The 20,481-nt window shown below is 38.1% G+C and overlaps 1 pseudogene; it reads right to left on the bottom strand.

Annotated features, from left to right (window-relative positions):
* Window positions 1-17,648: 17,648 nt before the first annotated feature.
* Window positions 17,649-18,717, bottom strand: LOC122474959 (annotated as a pseudogene).
* Between the last annotated feature and the right edge of the window lie 1,764 nt (window positions 18,718-20,481).

Below are 20,481 nucleotides of genomic sequence, written 5' to 3'. Positions count from 1 at the left end.
CTAGCACAGAAGGAGACATGTTAAGAGTCATATTGATTCATGACCAATGGCTCAGTGAGTTGATTGGTATTCCAGGGCTAAGAAGAAATATAACTGGAAAATTAACAAGGAGCTCTGGAGGAGAGACTAAGTGGATGCGCTTCTAAGAATTGCACAGCGTAGGGGAATGTTAATTCTCATTAGGGGATAAGACATGAGAGGGTGGAAAGCAAATGAAGTTTGGATGTTTATACCTTTGGCTCCTTATGCTGAGACTTGAGTTGGCCACAATGTTCCTATTAGTAAGGTCACAGCTCCCTTAGGTGCACTCTTTTCTGCCAGGTTGTAGTTAATACTTCCTGCCTCCATAGCAGTTCTTGTGGTGATAATGGCTCCCTACTGTCACTAGTCACAGGTGATTCATCAACCCTGCCCATGTTTTTTATTAGATCTCCTTAAGTATGCCATTGTTTCTTAATTGACCACAGCAACCCTGATCATAAACTACACAGGAGTGGAAATTTTTATTGCCTATTATCCCAGTATCTAGAATGATGTCTGTCACACTGCAGGTTTTCCATAAATGTTTGTTGAGTGAATATGTGTTTTGTCCACTTTCCTTCCATTAAAACATGAATAGCAATTTCTTAAACATCATTAATAATCAGTTTTCAAAAATGCATGGTATCTGGTATTAAAATAGATGTGAGGAAACAGTGTAAACTGTTATAACCTTTCTGAAGACTATTTGCATTTATCAAATATTTAACAGGTACACATTTTAACTGGGTAAGTCTATCATTTGGACACTTGTGTCAAAGAAATAATCACATATATATACAAAAGATGTAGGGACAATGATGTTTGCTATGTATTATTTATAATAGTGAAACTTGGAGACAAGCTGAACATCAATCACAAAGATTGATTGAACAAACCTGATACGCCCTTACAATACAGAAAAGAATGATAGTTCTACAAAGCCTGACCAAATAACCAGATAAGAAGATAACTTTAAGTGTAAAAACAAGTTGTAAATAAATAGTAACCATTTCCTTTGAAAAATGCATTGTTAGCTTTAGCATAAAGTCTAGAGCTAAGCTTCAGTTCATATTGGTTTTATTTGGAAAATGAGATGGAAAGAAGGGAGCTTCCATTAGCCCATCATCACTGCTATATTTTGATCAAATTGAGCATGTATTTACATTTTTAAAAGAAACACTTAAATATATTTATATTTAAAAGATAAACAAGAGAGACTCAAGTGTTTAAAAAGTAAGTCTTGCTCAGCACAGAACTTAAGGGCAATAAAATATCAAATTGTAAAGCGTATTACAAAACAAATAAATGGGGTGAAACGGTCACATTTAGCTTTCTCATTTACAAGTGCAAGGTTTTTGTCCAGAAAGCTGCAAGAAGGGTATTTCACTATTAAGGAACCAATTACGGCGTTTATGGAAAATAACGCCTTTTGACCCTCCTAAAAACAAACAAAACACATTATCAGGGTCCATTTTTGCAAAGATAGAAAACTCAGTCTGATTAAGGGGACATATCCACGACCCTGGGGGATTGTCCAACAGAGAACACTCTTTTCCCAGCAGGAGTAAACCCAGACTCTTCTCACGTTGGCCCGGGACTTGGCCGTGGGAGGAGGAGCTAGACGGGAAAACTTCCCCGGATTCCACCCGCTGGGAGGAAGGACGCGCCAGCACCCGCACGCCCAGGCCGCCCCGGAAGAGCTAGAACTGAGGCCCACCCTACCCCCCAGCCACCTCTAGACTCCGCGGAGCTAGGCGGCAGGGCAAGGCGAGAAAGCGGCGGCGGCTGGGCTGGGGAGCCCCTGGAAGAGCGCGTCACCACCTGCTGAGCTCCGCCCACCACCCGCTCCGCGAGTCTAGAACCTCGGAGTCCACACACCCCTCAGTGGGCTTGGGAGAGGCTAAGAACCGCGCCCGAGGGGCGGGGTTCTAAAGGGGGGGAGGGAGAAACAAGAGTTTCCTAGAAAGAGTAAAGCTTTCCGCGTGTGTTCATAGATTGCAACTAACTTGTTGATGACTGTATACCTTTTCCCCCCCATCTTATAAGTAGGGTCCAGTTTAAAAAAATCATTGTCATAGGGGGGCCTGAGTGGCTGAGTTGGTTAGGTGTGGGACTCCTGATCTCAGTTCAGGTCTTGGTCTCAGGGGCATGAGTTCAAGCCCGCAGTTTTGCTCGGCGCTGGGCGTGAAGCCAACTTAAAAAAAAAAAAAAAAAAAAAAAAAGAAAGGAAGGAAGGAAGGAAGAACGAGAGAAACAGTAAAAAAGATGTTCTTATAATATGACTGTGTGGCCATAATTTAGTTTTTTAAAAAATCAACAAAATGCGCATTATAAGGTTTAAGCAGGATCTTCTCCGGCAAATGTGTGATTTGCTTGATAACCATTTTATTATTTTCCATTGTGTGTTCTTTCGTATATTATGTATTCTTGAAATTTGCTTTTTTTCCCCTCCTTTCCTGGGATAAACTCTATTGGTCACACTTTCTTTTATACTACTGTTGTTGTGCGCCATATTCAAGTGTCTGTATTTACATTTCTCAACCTTATTCTCAACAGATATTTGTATCTTTATTTCTCTGAGCAGCTTTGCGTTTAAAAGGTACATTGATGGAGAGAGAATCCCTATTTTTTCTTTGTATTACAAAAATTTGAAAAACATAAGAAAAGTAGAAAATGGTAAAATGAACATATATAGCCAGCCATGCCATTGACTTAAGAAACCTTACTTAAACTTTTGCCATATTTGCTGTTAGTTTTTGCTGAAATTTCGTAAAGCGAATTAACAAAGTTAATTTCAGTGCTAAGTGCGGGGCTATGCATACCTTTATAAAATCAATACATTTTGGGGCGCCTGGGTGGCTCAGTCCATTAAGCGTCTGACTTTGGCTCAGGTCATGATCTCACAGTTCGTGAGTTCGAGCCCCACGTCGGGCTCTGTGCTGACAGCTCAGAGCCTGGAGCCTGTTTCAGATTCTGTGTCTCCCTCTCTCTGACCCTCCCCTGTTCATGCTCTGTCTCTCCCTGTCTCAAAAATAAATGTTTAAAAAAATTAAAAAAAAATAAAATCAATACATTTTCCAATATAATTCCACTTAACAGTTAACTGTAATGTTCCTTAATATTTCTTATTGCCAGTCCACATTCAAATTCCTCAAATCGTTCCCGACGTCCTTGGCGATAGTTGCTTTTCCGTTTGGGGTTTGATGGAGGACCACACATTGCATTTCGCTTTAATGTTCAAATTTAACCTCTACACCTGGAGGCTCTGAGCGATCCTGGGTAGGAGACACTATCAAAGACATTTTCCAACCGTCTAATAAGAAACTGCAAAGTAACGTCAAGGCGTGGAGGTTTTTGGCAAATGTGATCTTGAATCTGGCTGGCTCATCGTGCAACAGTCTGTGCACGAACGGTCTGTGCCACACCCCCGCGAGTGCAGGCCCTGCTCTGCCTTCCTGCTTCTAAACTCTCTGCCCTGGTGGAGAGGTGCTGCCTAGGCCTTGGTTGTACACATCTGGAATGGAAGGCGTGTGTGGAGACTGCGCTGCCTGGAAACACTGAGTGGAGTGGGCTTGTGGCCCAGACTGCGGGAGCAGGAAGTCTTAAGGACCATCCCCCTCATTCCTACCCCCACCCCTGGGCTCAACCTCCAGGTCAGGCTTCCGGATGCAGTTGAGACTGAGCCCACGTCAGGAACAGGTGTTCGGTGCACGCTGGGATCTGCGGGAATCGGTGCCCGGCCCCACCTGCAGCACAACCAGAGAAAAGCCCCCGTTGGTGGCAGGAAGGTAAAAAGTATTTATATTGTAGACTGTGGGCGTGCCAAAGAGCACCAGAGGTGGGTCTGTGGTGGTACCCAAGCTCTGGAGACAGAAAGACCCGGGGGGGGGGGGGTAAATTCCAGCTGTCACCTGTAAGCAGGGACTAGAAAAGGAACCTGGATAAGAAGTATCTCAACTGACAATGAAGGTATTAATAACTGTCTTATGGCGTTGTTTTGAAACGTAAGTCTAAGTTGTAAATCAAATAGGCTGGTTCAGGGTACTAAGCCCTGAGTAAATGACAACTGTTGTTTTATATTTAGAAGACATTTTGTTCCTTTTAATTGGGTGATTTATGTAAACCTCACAACCATTCTAACCATTCTGTGAGGTGGGTATAATCATTTGCATGAAAAATAACAACCAAGGCTCAGGTTGGTGGAGTGAATGTGCCCAGGTCAGAAGGTAGCAGGGAGGGAGTTTGGATTCAAGGGCAGGTGTGCTTTACTTCTAACCTCAGGCTTTGTGTAAATGTAACACCTGCCTAAAAACAGCACTGCAGCCTTCAGAGCACTTAGCAGAGTGACCTGTCCCTAAATCCCCAGAGATATAATGGGAAGTGAATGTAAGATAGAATCTACCATGCCTCAAATGTATTCTAGGATTTCTGGTGTCTCCTCAGATCCCTTGAGTCAGACAGAGCCTTCTAGCCCCCCATGCACTGGCAGTCTGTATTTTCAGTCTGAGATTATAGTGAATTCCAAGAGGCTCCACTTTGTGGCCTTAAAATTAGTTCCTCAGGCTCAGGAGCTGGGGCTTCTAGGAAATTCATTTTAGAGCAAAGCAGCTTTTAAGAAGCAGGAAGCAAGGGACTCTGGTAATAAGAGTCTTCCCTGGAAGAGAGCACCCCTTCACCTTAGACTTCAATCCAGAATTTCAGAGTAGAGACAGGAGAAACCACAAAGGTCTGCACAGCCAGAAGCATTTCTTGATCCCCCTGTCAAGAATGAGACAGACTGGAATGCAAGCTGGTGCAGCCACTCTGGAAAACAGTATGGAGGTTCCTCAAAAAATTAAAAATACCCTACGACCTAGCAATTGCACTACTAGGCATTTATCCAAGGGATACAGGTGTGATGTTTCAAAGGGACACATGCACACCCATGTTTATAACAGCACTTTCAACAATAGCCAAAGTATGGAAAGAGCCCAAATGTCCCTCGATGGATGAATGAATAAAGAAGAGGCGGTATATATATATATATATATATATATATATATATACAATGGAGTATTACTTGGCAATCAAAAAGAATGAAATCTTGCCATTTGCAACTACATGGATGGAACTGGAGGGTAGTATGCTAAGTGAAATTAGTCAGTCAGAGAAAGACAAAAATCACATGACTTCACTCATATGAGGACTTTAAGAGACAAAACAGATGAACATAAGGGAAGGGAAACAAAAATAATATAAAAACAGGGAGGGGCACAAAACAGAAGAGACTCATAAATATAAAGAACAAACTGAGGGTTGCTGGAGGGGTTGTGGGAAGGGGGATGGGCTAAATGGGTAAGGGACATTAAGGAATCTACTCCTGAAATCATTGATTCACTATATGCTAACTAATTTGGATGTAAATTTTTAAAAATTAAAAATAAAATTAAAAAAAAAAGAATGAGACAGACTTGGTGATGCCACCACATTCAGAAGTCACAACATTGTGTGACAGTGGGAAATGTGGGCCAGCTTTGAGAAGAGCAAGGTGAGCAAGGGGTAGGTTGCTCAGGAAAGGCCACTTTGTTGGAAAGCTTGTGAGAACGAGGTCTGTGGGTACCCTTAACCAGGAAGAGGAAAGAAAGTCTGCCTTCACGTTTCCTAAATGGCCCCATGCTTTACAGATGCTGCTGTCACATGTGTCCATCACCTCACATGATGATTCATGAAGAGTTTCCATGCTCATCTACCTCTGACTTATTGAAAACTTTAAAGAACCTTTAAAGATCCGAGAATGTCAATCAATTGTCCAGAGTCACCTATATGACAGATCTGGAAATCAAAGTGCCATCATTTGGTGTCAGGTCCATGTTTCAGTTCATTTATGTTTAATGAAGAGTAGTGATCTTTTGTGTGGCCGTTCACAGTTTGTTTATCCATTCACCAACTGATGCATATTTGGATAATTTTCAGCCATAAACATTTATATACAGGTTTCTATGTGTGGACATATATCTTCACTCTCTTGGGTGAATACCAAGGAGTGAATGACATTGCTGGATCTCATAAGAAGTGTAAGTTTAGCATAATAAGGAGCTGTCATACTTTTTCAAAGTGGCCGTACCATTTTTCATTTCCATCAGCAATATGTGAGGGGTCTAGTTGCTCTGCATCTTCATCTGAATTTAATGATGTCAGGTTTTTCTATTTGAGCCATCATATTGCTTTGTAATGGTATTACATTTTAGTTTTAATTTGATTTTTCTAATGTATAATAATGAGTATGTTTTTGTTTGTCATCTGTTCCTTTTTGATAAAGTGCCTATTTGATCTTTTCCTCATCTTAAAAAGTTGTTTCTTACTGATTTCAAGAGTTGTATATATGCTACAAAGGTTTTTCCAAAGATAAATGATTTGTAGATACTTTCCCTCAGCTTGTGTTTTTTCATATTCTTAATAGTATTTTTCAAAAAGCAGAGGTTTTTTACTTTAAGGAACAAGAAAAACCTCAAATAAACTAACCTTAAACCTAAAGGAAACAAACAAACAAAAAAAAAAGAACAACAACCACAACAAATGAAGCTGAAAGCCAACAGAAGGAAGGGAATAATAAAGATTAGAGCAGAAATAAATGATATAGAAACAAACAAAAAACAGTATAACAGATCAATGAAACCATAAGCTGGTTCTTTGAAAAAATTAATAAAATTGATAAACCCCTTGCCAGACTTATGAAAAAGGAAAGAGAAAGGACCCAAATAAATAAAATCACAAATGAGAGAGGAGAAATAACAATGAACAGCATAAAAATATAAACAATAATATAAGAATATTATGAAAAACTATATGCCAAAAAATTGAACAAGCTGGAATAAATGGATAAATCCCTAGAAACATATAAACTTCCAAAACTGAAACAGGAAGAAACAGAAAAATTGAATAGACCGATAACCAGCAAAGACATTGAATCAGTAACATAAATCTCCCAACAAACAAAACCCTGGCCTCACAGGGGAATTCTACCAAACATTTTAAAAAGAGTTAATGCCTATTCTTCTCAAACTATTCCAAAAAATAGAAAAGGAAGGAAAATTTCCAACCTCATTCTATGAGGTCAGCATTACCCTGATACCAAAATCAGATAAAGACTCCACTAAAAAAGAGAACTACAGGCCAGTATCCCTAATGAACATAGATGTAAAAATTCTCAGCAAAATGCCAGCAAATCAAATCCAAGATTCACTCACCATGTTCAAGTGGGATTTAGTCCCAAAATTCAAAGGTGGTTCAATAGTCACAAATCAATGAGCATGATACACCACAATAATACAAGAAAGAATAAGAACCATATGATCCTTTCAATAGATGCAGAAAAAGCATTTGACAAAGTACAAACATCTATTCATGATAAAAACCCTCAACAAAGTTGTTTTAGAGGGAACATACCTCAACATACTAAGGGAGCCATATACAAAAAATGCACAGCTAATATAATAATCAATGGGGAACAACTGATAGCTTTTCCTCTATGGTCAGGAACAAGATAGGGATGTCCTCTCTCACCACTGTTACTTAACATAATACAAAAGTCCTAGCTATAGCCATCAGACAACACAAATAAATAAAAGGCATCTAAATCAGCAAGGAAGAAGTAAAAGTTTAACTATTTGCAGATGACATGATACTCTATATAAAAAACCTGAAAGACTCCACCAAAAAATTATGAGAACTGATACATGAATTCAGTAAAGTCTCAGGATACAAAATCAACATAAAGAAATCTGATGCATTTCTATACACCAATAATGAAGCAGCCGAAAGAGAAATTAAGGACTTCATCCCTTTTACAATTGCACCAAAAACCATGAGATAGCTACTAATAAACCTAACCACAGAGGTGAAGGATCTGTACTCTGGAAACTATAAAACACTGATGAAAGAAATTGAAGAAGACACAAAGAAATGGAAAGACATTCCATGCTCATGGATTGGAAGAACAAATATTGTTAAAATGTCTATACTACACAAGGCATTCTATACATGCAATGCAATCCCTATCAAAATACCAACATCATTTTTCACCAACGTAGAACAATCCTAAGATTTGTATGGAACTGCAAAAGACCCCAAATAGCCAAAACAATCTTGAAAAGAAAAAACTGAAGGCATCACAATTACAGATTTCAAGTTATGTTACAAAGCTGTAGTGATCAAAACAGTATGGTACTGGCACAAAAATAGACACAGATCAATGGAACAGAATAGAAAACCCAGAAATGAACCCACACCTATAAGGTCAATTAATGTTACACAAAACAGGAAAGATTATCCAATGGGGAAAAGACAGTCTCTTTAACATACGGTGTTGGGAAAACTGGACAGCAACATGCAAAAGAATGGAACTGGAGTACTGTCTTAGACTATACACAAAAACAAATTCAAAATGGATGAAAGACCTAAATGTGAGACAGGAAACCGTTAAAATACCAGAGGAGAACACATGCAGTAACCCTTGTCATCAGCCACAGTAACTTCTTTCTAGATATGTCTCTCCTGAGGCAAGGGAAACAAAAGGAAAAATAAACTATTGGGAGTTCATCAAAATAAAAGCTTCTGCACAGCAAAGGAAACAATCAACAAAACTAAAAAGCAACCTATGGAATAGAAGAAGATATTTGCAAGCAACATATCTGATAAAAGGTTAGCATACAAAATATATAAAGAACTTAAAAAACTCAACAGCTAAAAAACAAATAATACAATTAAAAAATGGTCAGAAGATAGAATAGACATTTTCCCAAAGAAGATATCCAGATGGCTAACAGACACATGAGAAGATTCTCAACATCACTCATCATCTGGGAAATACAAATCAAAACTACGGTATGACCTCACACCTGTCACAATGGCTAAAATCAACAATAAGAAACAACAGATGCTGGTGAGGATATGGGGAAAGGGGAACCCTTCTACACTGTTGAGAATGCCAACTGGTGCAGTGTTCTGAAAAATGGTGTAGAGTTTCCTCCAAAAGTTAAAAATAGAACTCTTTGACCCAGAAATTGCATTACTGGTATTCACCCAAAGAATACAAAAATACTACTTCAAAAGGATACATGCACCCCAATGTTTGTAGCAGCATTATCTACAACAGCCAAATTATGGAAATAGCCCAAGCATCCATTGACACATGAATGGATGACAGATGAATTTATATATATATATATATATATATATAATGGAATATCACTCAGCCATAAAAAAGAATGAAATCTTGCCATTTGCAACAATGTGGATGGAGCTACAGAGTATTATGCTAAGCGAAATAAGTCAGTCAGAGAAAGACAAGTATCATATGATTTCACTCATATGTAGAATTTTAAGAAACAAAACAAATGATCATAGGGAAAGAAAAAGAAAGAGGGAGGCAAACCAAGAACCATACTCAACTATACAGAACAAACTGATGGTTACCAGAGGGGAGGTATGTGGGAAACAGGTTAAATAGGTGATGGTGTTAAGAAGTACACTTGTGATGAGTACTGGGTGTTGCATGTAAATATTGAATAACTGATTTGTACACCTGAAACTAATATTATACTATATGTTAGCTAACTGGAAATTAAATAAAATCTTAAAGAAAAAAAGAGGAGAGGTTTAAATTTATCAATTTTCATAATTTTCAATGCTTTTATTTCATGGGTGTACTAATCTATTTGGACTGCCATAACAAAATACCACAGACCAGGTAGATTCAACAACATAAGTTCAAGAGCAAGATGTGATCAGTATTGGTTTCTGGTGCAATCTCTCTTCCTGGCTTGCAGAGGGCCACCTTCTGTGTCCTCACACGGCCTTTTATCTGTGCACACACACAGAACGAGAGTGTTCTCAGGTGCCTCTACCTCTTCCTCTAAGGACATCAATTCTATCAGATCAGGACCCCACCTTTATTACCTCATTTAACCTTAATTACCTCCTTATGGTCTGGCCCTATCTCCAAATACAGCCACATTAGGGGTTAAGGCTTCAACATACATGGGAGACACAGTTCAGCCCATAACAGTAACTTATACTTTTTTGTGTGTCTTATCTAAGAAATATTTGCCTAATATGGTCACAAGCCTGTCACTTTTTTTTTCCTTTTATAAGTTTGAAAGTTATAGCACCATTTGTTGAGAAGTATATACTTTATCTGTTGGATTGCCTTGGTTACCTCTGTTGGGAATCAATTGAATATAAATATGTGCCTCTGAAATACAAGCATGGTTCTGAGTACTACCTCCAGGGTTTAAATGGACCTCTTTATTGATTCCCCATTACCCTAGCAGAGGACCCAGAGTGAGGATGTGTGTACCCTAGTGAGTCACTGGTATACAGGAAATGATTATGGGAAGCCTATTTATAATGACTTTATCTTTAAGAAGGTACTAAGTTTGGGGCACATGGGTGGCTCAGTTGGTTAAGCGTCCAACTTCAGCTCAGTTCATGACCTCATGGTTCATGGGTTCGAGCCCCGTGTCAGGCTCAGTGCTGACAGCTTGGAGCCTGGAGCCTGCTTCAGATTCTGTGTCTCCCTCTCTCTGCTCCTCCTTTCCTCTCTCTCTCTCAAAAATAAATAAATATTAAAAAAAAATTTAAGGCATAAGTTTTATCAGTAGTAATATTAACTGGTAGCATATGTACATATTTTTGAAATATATACAGATGAATTAGGACATGAAAATAATATTGATACTAATTGTGTGATGCCTCAGAGTATAAGACAGAGTTAGGTTTTTAATAACATTTTATAATTTTATTTATTTTATATTTTGTTTTAAACTGTTAACAGTAAACATTATATAAGAGTTTTCAGAGGTCATGTCACCAGTTTCTAAACACTCCAGATTGATCAGAAATGTGCTGTTACAGGTAGCACCATCATTCAAGGATGTGACTGTGGAATTCACCAAGGAGGAGTGGAAGCATCTGGGCCCTGCTCAAAGGACCCTGTACAGACACATGCGCATCATGGAGGATGAGCAGACCTTGCCACGTCATTGCCTCAAGAATGCAATCCTGTTTTTCATGATTGCTACTTTTATCATATGTGTCATATCCTGTTCGGTTTCTACTAATTAACATTTCTCCTGGTTAAGGGTCATATGTGCCTTCTTTGCATGCTTTGTAATTTTTTTTATTAGATTCTAGTTGTTATGGATTTTACATTATTGGGTGCTATATTTTTTGGTATTTTAAAATGTTTTGGGGCTTTCTCTGGAATAAAGCTATGTTATTTGGAATTAGTTTGATCCTCTCAAGGTCTGCTATTAAGCTTTGTTCCATAGGATTCAGAACACCTTCTGGTTTAGGGCTAATTTTGTTCCAGTACCAATTTTGTTCCTGTAGCCTTTAGGTTATTCTACATATCCTCCATTAATTAAGAAACCTTTCCACTCTGGCTGGTGGGATAAAAAACTTCCTTTTTTTTTGTATTTTCCACTCTACACCTTCCCAGCAGTTCTTTCCCTAACCTTGAATAGTTTTCTTACATGCAAGCACAAGTCCATACTCAGCCAAAGATTCACAGAGACCTTTCTGCAGATCTCATGGCTCTCACTTAGTGCAGCTCTTTCCTCTCCAGTGTTTTGTCTGGCAAATTCTAGTTGCCTCAGCATTCTAAACTCCTAACATTGTCTCCTCAACTTATTGAGACTGTCAGGCTTTTTTTTGGAGGCGTGGTGGGTGGGGCAGGGGGGGTCCCTTTGTTATGCTGTGCCATAGAAATTTTCCAAACTCTGGCCAAAATAGGGTTCACCCAAGTTGTTTCCTTTTTCCTAAGAGTTCCCTGTCATTGTCTGATTTTGCACTGCCTATTGTCCAATTTTGTATGGTTCTCTACTTTGTTTGACATGAGGAAGTAAAGTGAAATCCCTATGTGGTCCCTTTTATAAAACCCAAAGCACCTGGGCCATTTTTAGAAGTTAATATTATTTTGTCCTGAGATTCAGGGATCTAAGGAGATTCATTCTTTTGTCATCTCCTCAAAAATAAGCACCTCAGATGAATCCCATCAATGTGCAGCTCTTAAGCTATAGCTTCCTTTACATTCAGAAGTATTGAAGCACATGCAGCTGATCTAAGTCCTAAATTATTTTCCATTTATAGAGTACAGTATTAGAAAAACATATGTGATCTTCAAGTTGGAGGAAGGAAAAAATCCATGGTTATTAGAGGAAGAATCTCTAAATAGGAGCCAGACAGGTGAGTTATTGAGTACTAGCAGAAGGTATCCAGGGAAAATTAAATCCAAAGTGATCAGTTACAGATGGGAATTTTTAGAGGTTTTTATCTTTGGAAATTAACAAAGAATGGATCCAGCATACTATGGAAGGTGAAAGTGTAACATAACCAATGCAATGTAAACATATTGATTCTTTCATCTTTAGAAGCTAGAAGCCCAGTTATATCATTTACAACTGACAAATCAAGTTATAGATTTATATTTAATAGTAAAATGATAAAAACTGAGAAACATTTTAAAAGGCACTAAAATAGGGATTAAAGGATGGTTAGAAAGAAAGAAAAAACATTAATTTTATCATTGGTTCTATAATATGGGATTATTAGATACATGGAAATAGAAGATTCATAAAATACAAAAGTTTATAATTATAAAGGTACTTAGTAGAGCAGAACACAATATTTTGTAATTATTAGAAGAAAAATCAATGGAACAATGAGAATAGAACTATTACTAAAAATATTTTTTTCTTTTACTTTTTTACATTATAATTCAACATAAAGTACAACAAATTTATCTGCCACATCAACTAATATAAAGTTACCTATTAAGTGCTATCAGATTGTAAAAAAGAAAGATATCCAAAAATAATGCAGACTGAAATATAAAATAATACATTAATAAGCTAATAAATGTACAAATAATTCAGGGTTTATTTACCTAGCTGCCACATGTTGAATTCAAACAAAACAATATTAAACCAGAAAACCAGCACTCAAATGATGTTTTTAAAAGACCAGTTTCAAGGGATAATAAAAGTTTTAAATATCTGTGTATCAAATAAGTTATCAGGATCCATAAAAAAATTGTAAGAGATATAAGGATAAAGGGAAACAAATTAGGTATAGTAGACCTTAATATACTCCCGGATTTTATACCAAATGTAGTAGAGAGCAATTGAAGTTCTGGAACAAAGGTTGGCAATACAGTACAATACAATACAAACAATACAATACAAAGGTTGGCAATACAGTGCAATAACTACAGGCCTTGAGCCGAATTCAACCTGATACCTGTTTTTATAAATTAAGATTTTGGAACTCAGCCACTTCAGTTCTTTTATGTATTGTCAGCTACTGCCTTTATACTACAAAGGCATAGTTGTCTAATGACAGGGACCACATGGCCTACAAAGTCTGAAATATTTATTATCTGGCCTTTTACAGAAAAACTTTTTGCTAATCCATACTCTAGAACAATGGTGCTCAACAGAAGCTGATTTTGCCCACCACAGGACATTTAGCAATCTCTGGAGATATTTTTGGTTGTCACAACTGAGAGATGATACTACTAGTATTTCATGTAGAAACTAGGGATGCTGCTAAATATCTTATAAAGCACAGGACAACCACAACTACCTCCATCATACATGCATACAACCAAGAATCATCTGGTCCAAAATGTTAATAGTGACAAATTTGAGAAACTCTGCTCTAAAATATATACATAGAATATTTGAAAAGTGAACCTAATAAATATCTAGATGTGTCTTTTAAACTGTGTGCTCTAAAAATAATTAACCAATGTTGACAGTACATTCAGAAAATATAAAAGTATATTAGAACCAAAAAAATTTTCAATAAACTCCACAAAATACAAATATCACAGTTCAGTAAAATTAGAAATTGAAAATAATGTAAACAAAACTAAAATCTGATCATTTAAAAATTTTGAAATGAAATGAAATGAAATGAAATGAAATGAAATGAAAAATCTATTCAGATATGTAAGCACAACTGTGGAGTAGGCTCCAAGCTCTTGTTTCTCCCATAGAACTACTGGGTGGGGGTGGGGGGGGGGGAAACTGTCTGAACCAACTTTGTCATAGCTGTGGAAAAAGTCAAAGGTTTATAGCAATCAGGCAAACATCTGATCAAGAAAAAACATCTTCAAACTAATAGGAAAGTTTTGTGACACTTGTACTCATTCCTTCCCCTTGCAGTCATGACAGTGATTTTGGTGTTGAAGCAACAGCAGTTCAGTTTCCAGTTCCCTTCCTTGAGCTGGGAACAAAGCAGACCTTTCTTGAAAGTTGTGTGTACCTGTTTTAAACTGGGAGATACAAGGCACATGTCTGTTACATATAACTTGGAAGTTGGGCAGATACATGGTGGGAGCTGCTCTTAGTACCTATAAGATTCACAGATGTCTGGGGCAAGAGATTGCAAGTGAAAATATATAAGAAGCCATTTGAGGTCTAGAGAAGCTGAGGTGAGACTGTTTAAGAAATTAGAACATTCGGAAGCAGCCATGTATACAAAGGAATTTAGAAAGCCACATGCATGCCCAGAAAGACCTAAGAAGACTTTAAGCTTTCACCTTGGGTTGATTCCTAGGCTCAGGACAAACTTAGCTAAGTGCTAAAGGACTACTCTAACTAACATAAGGTCAATTTGCAAAGCCCAAGGGGAGTTCTTGGTATTCAAGGAAATCTTTGTTAAAACATTAGCTAAACATGAGCTAAAGGAATAGAGACTTCAGTTACCACACAGAGCAAAAAGCAGTTTTTGCAAAAATAGATGAAAAGTCTCAAAAAATGGAGTACTACAGTCTTTGACAATCAAAAAACTAAACACCAAACCCTAAAGAATGGGGAGAATCTGAATTCCAGAGTTACCATGTTATAATAGTCAAACAAATAATTTTCAACAACAACAACAAAAAATCACACATAATATGGAGATCCCAGGAGAAGAGAGAGAAATAGAAAGATTAGTTTAAGAAATAATGGCTGAAATTTCCTCAAATTTGCTGAAAGATACATATCTACAACAAGGTGAACAAACTCCAAGTTGGATAAACTCAAAGAAACTCAGCTTGGGACACAGTATAATCAAATTACCAAAAGACAAAGACAAAAAGAATCTTCAGAGCAGCAAGAAAGAAACAATTCATTACTGCTTCATTGATAGTCTCAGCCTATCAATAATGACAGCAGCTAGGAATTCCTGAGGCACTCCCTTGGGCACATGCTGCTTGTGACACTTCCCAGCTGGAGCCAAAGTTGTAGTGGGACCAGCCCTGGCAACTCTTATATGATTATAAGCTGCACCTCAGAAACAACGGTCAGGGAACTTTGAAAAAACAAGGCTTTCTGAAAGGGGAACTCAATGGGTGGAGGAGGCTTGACTCCTTATTAGTTGTTTAGCCAGTAGTTCTGTCATACTGGGGGCAGTATGTTTATTCAAGATGGATATCTTTGAAATGGATGTCTCTAACAATCAAAGCTTAATATCAGCCTCTTACACTATAATCAAAAAAGCTAATGTCAGGCACTTACACTACAATTACTTATAAGGGATCTTCAAGGAAATTATCAGGTAATTTCTAATAAGAAACCTTGGAAACCAGAAGACAATAGGATTGTATATTTAAGGTGCTAAAAGAAAAAAAATGTCCAACCTGAAATTCTATATCCAGCAAGACATTTACTGAAAAACAAGGCAGAAATTAAGACCCAGATAAACAAAAGCTGAGGGCAGTCATTACTACTACACATGCCCTTTTAGAAATACTAAAGGAAATCCTTCAGGTTGAAATGAAAGAATGCCAGACAGTAATTGGAAGCCACATGAAGAAATAAAGATCTTTAGTTAAAGTAAACATGTGGGCAAGTACATACACCAATATTATTGTAATTTTGGTTTTTAACTTTTTTCTACTGATTTTAAGAGACAGATACATAAAAAATAATTATAAGTCTATGTTATTATACACATAATGTATAAAGATGTAATTTCTGATATCAGTAACATCAAGAAGAGGAATGGAGCTATTTGGGAGTAGAAGTTTTGTATGTGATTGAAGTTAAGTTGGCATCAATTAAAATTAGATTGCTCCAACTTCAACATATTATATATAACATCTATGGTAACCACAATAAAAATATCTATAAAATATACACAAAATGAAATGAAAATGGGTTCAAAGTGTATCACTACAAAAATCAAGTAAACACAAATGAAGGACGTAATGGAAGATATGAGGAGCAAAAAAGCTGTAAGACTACAGAAGGAAATAACAGAATATTACAGGTAAGCCCTTGTTTATCAGTAATTACTTTCAGTGTAAATAGATTAAACTCTCAAGTGGGTAGTGATTAGCAGAATGAATTTTAAAATGATCCAAGAATATGCTGCTTACAAATGACATACTTTGGATCTATTTCAACAAAAGTGAAGGGATAGAAAAAGATGTCCTATATCAATAGTAACCAAAAGACAGCTTGGATGCCTATACTATTATCAGATAAAATAGACTACACCAGAAACTGTCACAAGAGACAAAGAAAGGTGATATTTTATTGATTAAAGAACTTATTCACTGAAATAAATAACAATCACTAATATACATGCACTGAACACCAGACCTCCAAAATTTATGAAAAAATTGACAGAATTGAAAGGGGAAATAGGTAATTCTACAATTACAGTTGGAGACGTCAATACACATAATCAGTAATGAATAGAACAACCAGTCAAAAGATTAATAAGGAAAAGATTATTTGAACAACCTGCAAACTAATTAAGCTTAACAGATGTATAAAGAACACACCACCAAATAACAGCAGAGTATATATTTTTCTCAAGTGCATGTGGGTCATTGTCCAGGGCAGATTATATGTTAGAACACAAAACAAATCTTAATAAATTTTAAAAGAATGAGGGGGCGCCTGGGTAGCTCAGTAGGTTAGGTGGCCGACTTCGTCTCAGGTCATGATTTCGCGGCCCGTGAGTTCGAGCCCCGCGTCGGGCTTTGTACTGACAGCTCAGAGCGTGGAGCTTGTTTCGGATTCTGTGTCTCCCTCTCTCTGACCCTCCCCTGTTCATGCTCTGTCTCTGTCTCGAAAATAAATAAACGTTAAACAAAACAATTTAAAACAATAAAAGACTGAAATTATAAAAAAAAAAAACTCTTCTCATCACAAACCTAGAAAAAAAAAAACTTTAAAATTCACCAATAAATGGAAATTAGACAACACAACACTCTTTAAAAACAAAAAACAAAACAAAAACAAAAAAAACCAGAAGACAAGAAACGTCCCAGTCAGTAAATCAACAGCATCAGGGTAAGCAAGAAAAGGACTTCACAAAGAGACTGACACTTACATTTTTTGACAAAACTGGAATACACTGAATTACAGAGCAAATTCACTAAAACAATAAAGAAAATCTGTCCTTGTGAAGGTTATATTTTTACCCCCCCCCAAATTGTTTCGATTTTGATAATTACACCACACACTGGTTAAGAAAATAAAGCATGGTATTTAGCAACAGGACAATCCTAACTACCTTGAGAGACACTGTGCTCACACTCACTGGCAACCACTGAAGTCAGCACGGCCAGGCGCATAGATGGCCACCTATTTCTCTGCATAAGCCACTGCTGTCTCCTTACTGAAGCCCTGGATGGTGAGATCATAGACCACCTCCTCTACTTTTTTCAGATCATACTTGAAGCCATCACAGCAATTCCTCAGGGAGTCGTTTTTCGGGTTGGGAAGGCAGAAGCTAGAATTCAGTTCATTAATGAAAGTGTAGATGTGGAGGATCTGGGAGTAGCCTCCAACAGTCACACTGTTGACAGAGAGCCTTGAAAATCCACTGGCGGGGCGCCTGGGTGGCGCAGTCGGTTAAGTGTCCGACTTCAGCCAGGTCACGATCTCGCGGTCCGTGAGTTCGAGCCCCGCGTCGGGCTCTGGGCTGATGGCTCAGAGCCTGGAGCCTGTTTCCGATTCTGTGTCTCCCTCTCTCTCTGCCCCTCGCCTGTTCATGTTCTGTCTCTGTCCCAAAAATTAAAAAAAATTTAAAAAAAAAAAAAAAAAAGAAAATCCACTGGCAAGAATTAGAACTCCTGAAAGATGATCTTCTACATCCAGATGAAATCCTTTCTCCCAATATGGCTCAATGCCAAGAACTTCAGTAACCACTTCTGGAGTCATTAGTGTTTCTGATTCCAAATACACAACAAATGTTACCAAGAAGACCAAAAGCTGCAGCACAAACCCCCAGTGCTCATGAAATCCGTAATACTGTTCAGCAGAGAACTTGGTCTCTGAAGACATTAAATGTGTTTTTACTGTACCAAAGTGTTCTCAAGCTTTCAAACACCTCTTTGGAATATCCTGAAAACCAGGACCCTGCTGGACCCCCTGCAGTAGAGTTAAAATCGCTCAAGCTGTTTGTTATAAACTTTGTACAACTTTTCAGATTTCCTCTTAGATGTCCTGCTTGGCAGCCAAAAAGCCCTGCAGCTCCACGAAGATCTCACTCACAGACATGCTGCCAGATGCACAACAATCAGCCAGTGCAGACAAGTGTGACCACCAAAAAGTATTTCAGATACCACCAGCACATCAGTCACAATACCCAAGGCCACCACCATGTCCACCAGTTCCTATGCTTAAACGACACTCTTAATGAAATAGTGGGTCAAAGAAGAAATCACAGGGAAATTAACAAATACAAAGCAGTGCTCAGTTAAATTTATGGTTGTAGGCTTCTTGGGAAAGTAGAGGAGTAGGAGGATCCTAAGATCACCTCATCCTATGGATACAACTAGATAACACCCACATCAGTGTAAATAACCCAGAGAATAATCCAAAGACTGGCAGAACTGACTCTCCAAAGCCAAATGTAGAAAAGAGGCCACATCAAAGAGGATAGCAAGAGCAGAGATATGGTTGGGAGCTAAATGAACCTGCAGGACTGTCTGAGGGAGGGACACCATGGGCTCAGAAAGGGGAGAGAACAAGACCCTCATTCCCAGCACTCCAGGCATGGGGAATCTGCACACAGAAGATGAATCTCCTAGAATTTGGCTTTGAAAACCAGAAAGGATGAATTTCATGAGTTCCCATAATCAATGGGGCTCAATACCCAGAACTTTAAAAATCAGCAGGCTTGGCTCTGAGAGAGCCAGAAGAGCGAAAAGAAACTCATTTGTCACCCTTAAAAAGAAAGTGCAAATAACAGCCCACAGAGATACAACAAAGAAGCAGCAGTTTGAAAAATCACTAAGGTATATGAAAGGGAGCAGATTTCAGAGCATGTGCTGGAGGGGTAAAGATCATTGGGAGACTTTTCCAAGAACAAAAGAGCTGGCAGACACCATTTCCCTCTTCCACCCCCCAGTCTAGGCACACAGACACCTGAAAGAACTAGTTCAGCACCAATATTCACCACCTAAATTTCTAACAACATGCCCCTACCCCCTCTAATATGCCTTGGCTGGAAGCTATCCAAAACAATGCCACAAGCCTGGCAGTGTGCAAACAGCCCCAACAGGGACCAGCACTAATCCAAAGTTAACTCTTGCCCTGGGAGGTTGGAAACGTAATCACACGCATCAGTTCAACTATGCCCCAGGAGTGGCCTGGGGGAAGATATCAGATCTAACTACAGGCCCCACCCACCAATGAAGGCCTCTCAAGGACCATGCAGGAAAAGCTCTCTGCAGCTTGGTGGTACTATATCTCTGGCAAACACCTGGTTTGACTCAACTCAAGCCAAAAGCAGCCCCAGACTGACCCACTGATGACACAGGACCCAAACCTTGCTGATAACAGGTGAAGAACCATTGCAGATGACTGTACTGAAGACAAAAGCAACTCAGCCACAACAGCAGAGTGTGTATAATACACAAAGCACACACCCCTGAAGCACAATGTTCTGATAAACAGGTGACAATGCACTGCAGGGCACAACAGGATCTCTTCTTCATAAGGCCACTACTTTCAAGAGCAGAAGACATAGCTGACTTTCCTAATACATACAAACAGACACAGAATTAGACAAAAGAGGATACAGATGAATATGTCCTAAAATAAGAGAACAGAACAAAATCAAAGCAAGAGACTCAAGCGAAATGGAGATAAGTAATATGCCTGATAGAGAATACAAAAAAAGAAAAAATGGTCATAAAGATACTCACTGAACTTAAGAATGGAGGACCTGGTGAGAATCTTAACAAAAAGATACAAAACATAAAAAAGAATGAATCAGAAATAAAGAACTCAGCAACACACAATACATAATACACAATACATAATAGATTGAAAGAAGCAGATCAGTGATCTGGAGGACAGGGTAATGGAAAGAAAGAAACTTAACAGGTGAGAAAAAAAATAATGAATCAAAATAGACTTACGGAATTCAGCAACACCATCAAATGTAAAAACATTCCCATTATAGGAA

Source organism: Prionailurus bengalensis, chromosome D4 (assembly GCF_016509475.1).
Source record: "Prionailurus bengalensis isolate Pbe53 chromosome D4, Fcat_Pben_1.1_paternal_pri, whole genome shotgun sequence".
Classification (NCBI taxonomy): domain Eukaryota; kingdom Metazoa; phylum Chordata; class Mammalia; order Carnivora; family Felidae; genus Prionailurus; species Prionailurus bengalensis.
The sequence above is the reverse complement of the archived record's forward strand: the minus strand, read 5'-3'. Positions and strand labels throughout refer to the sequence as shown.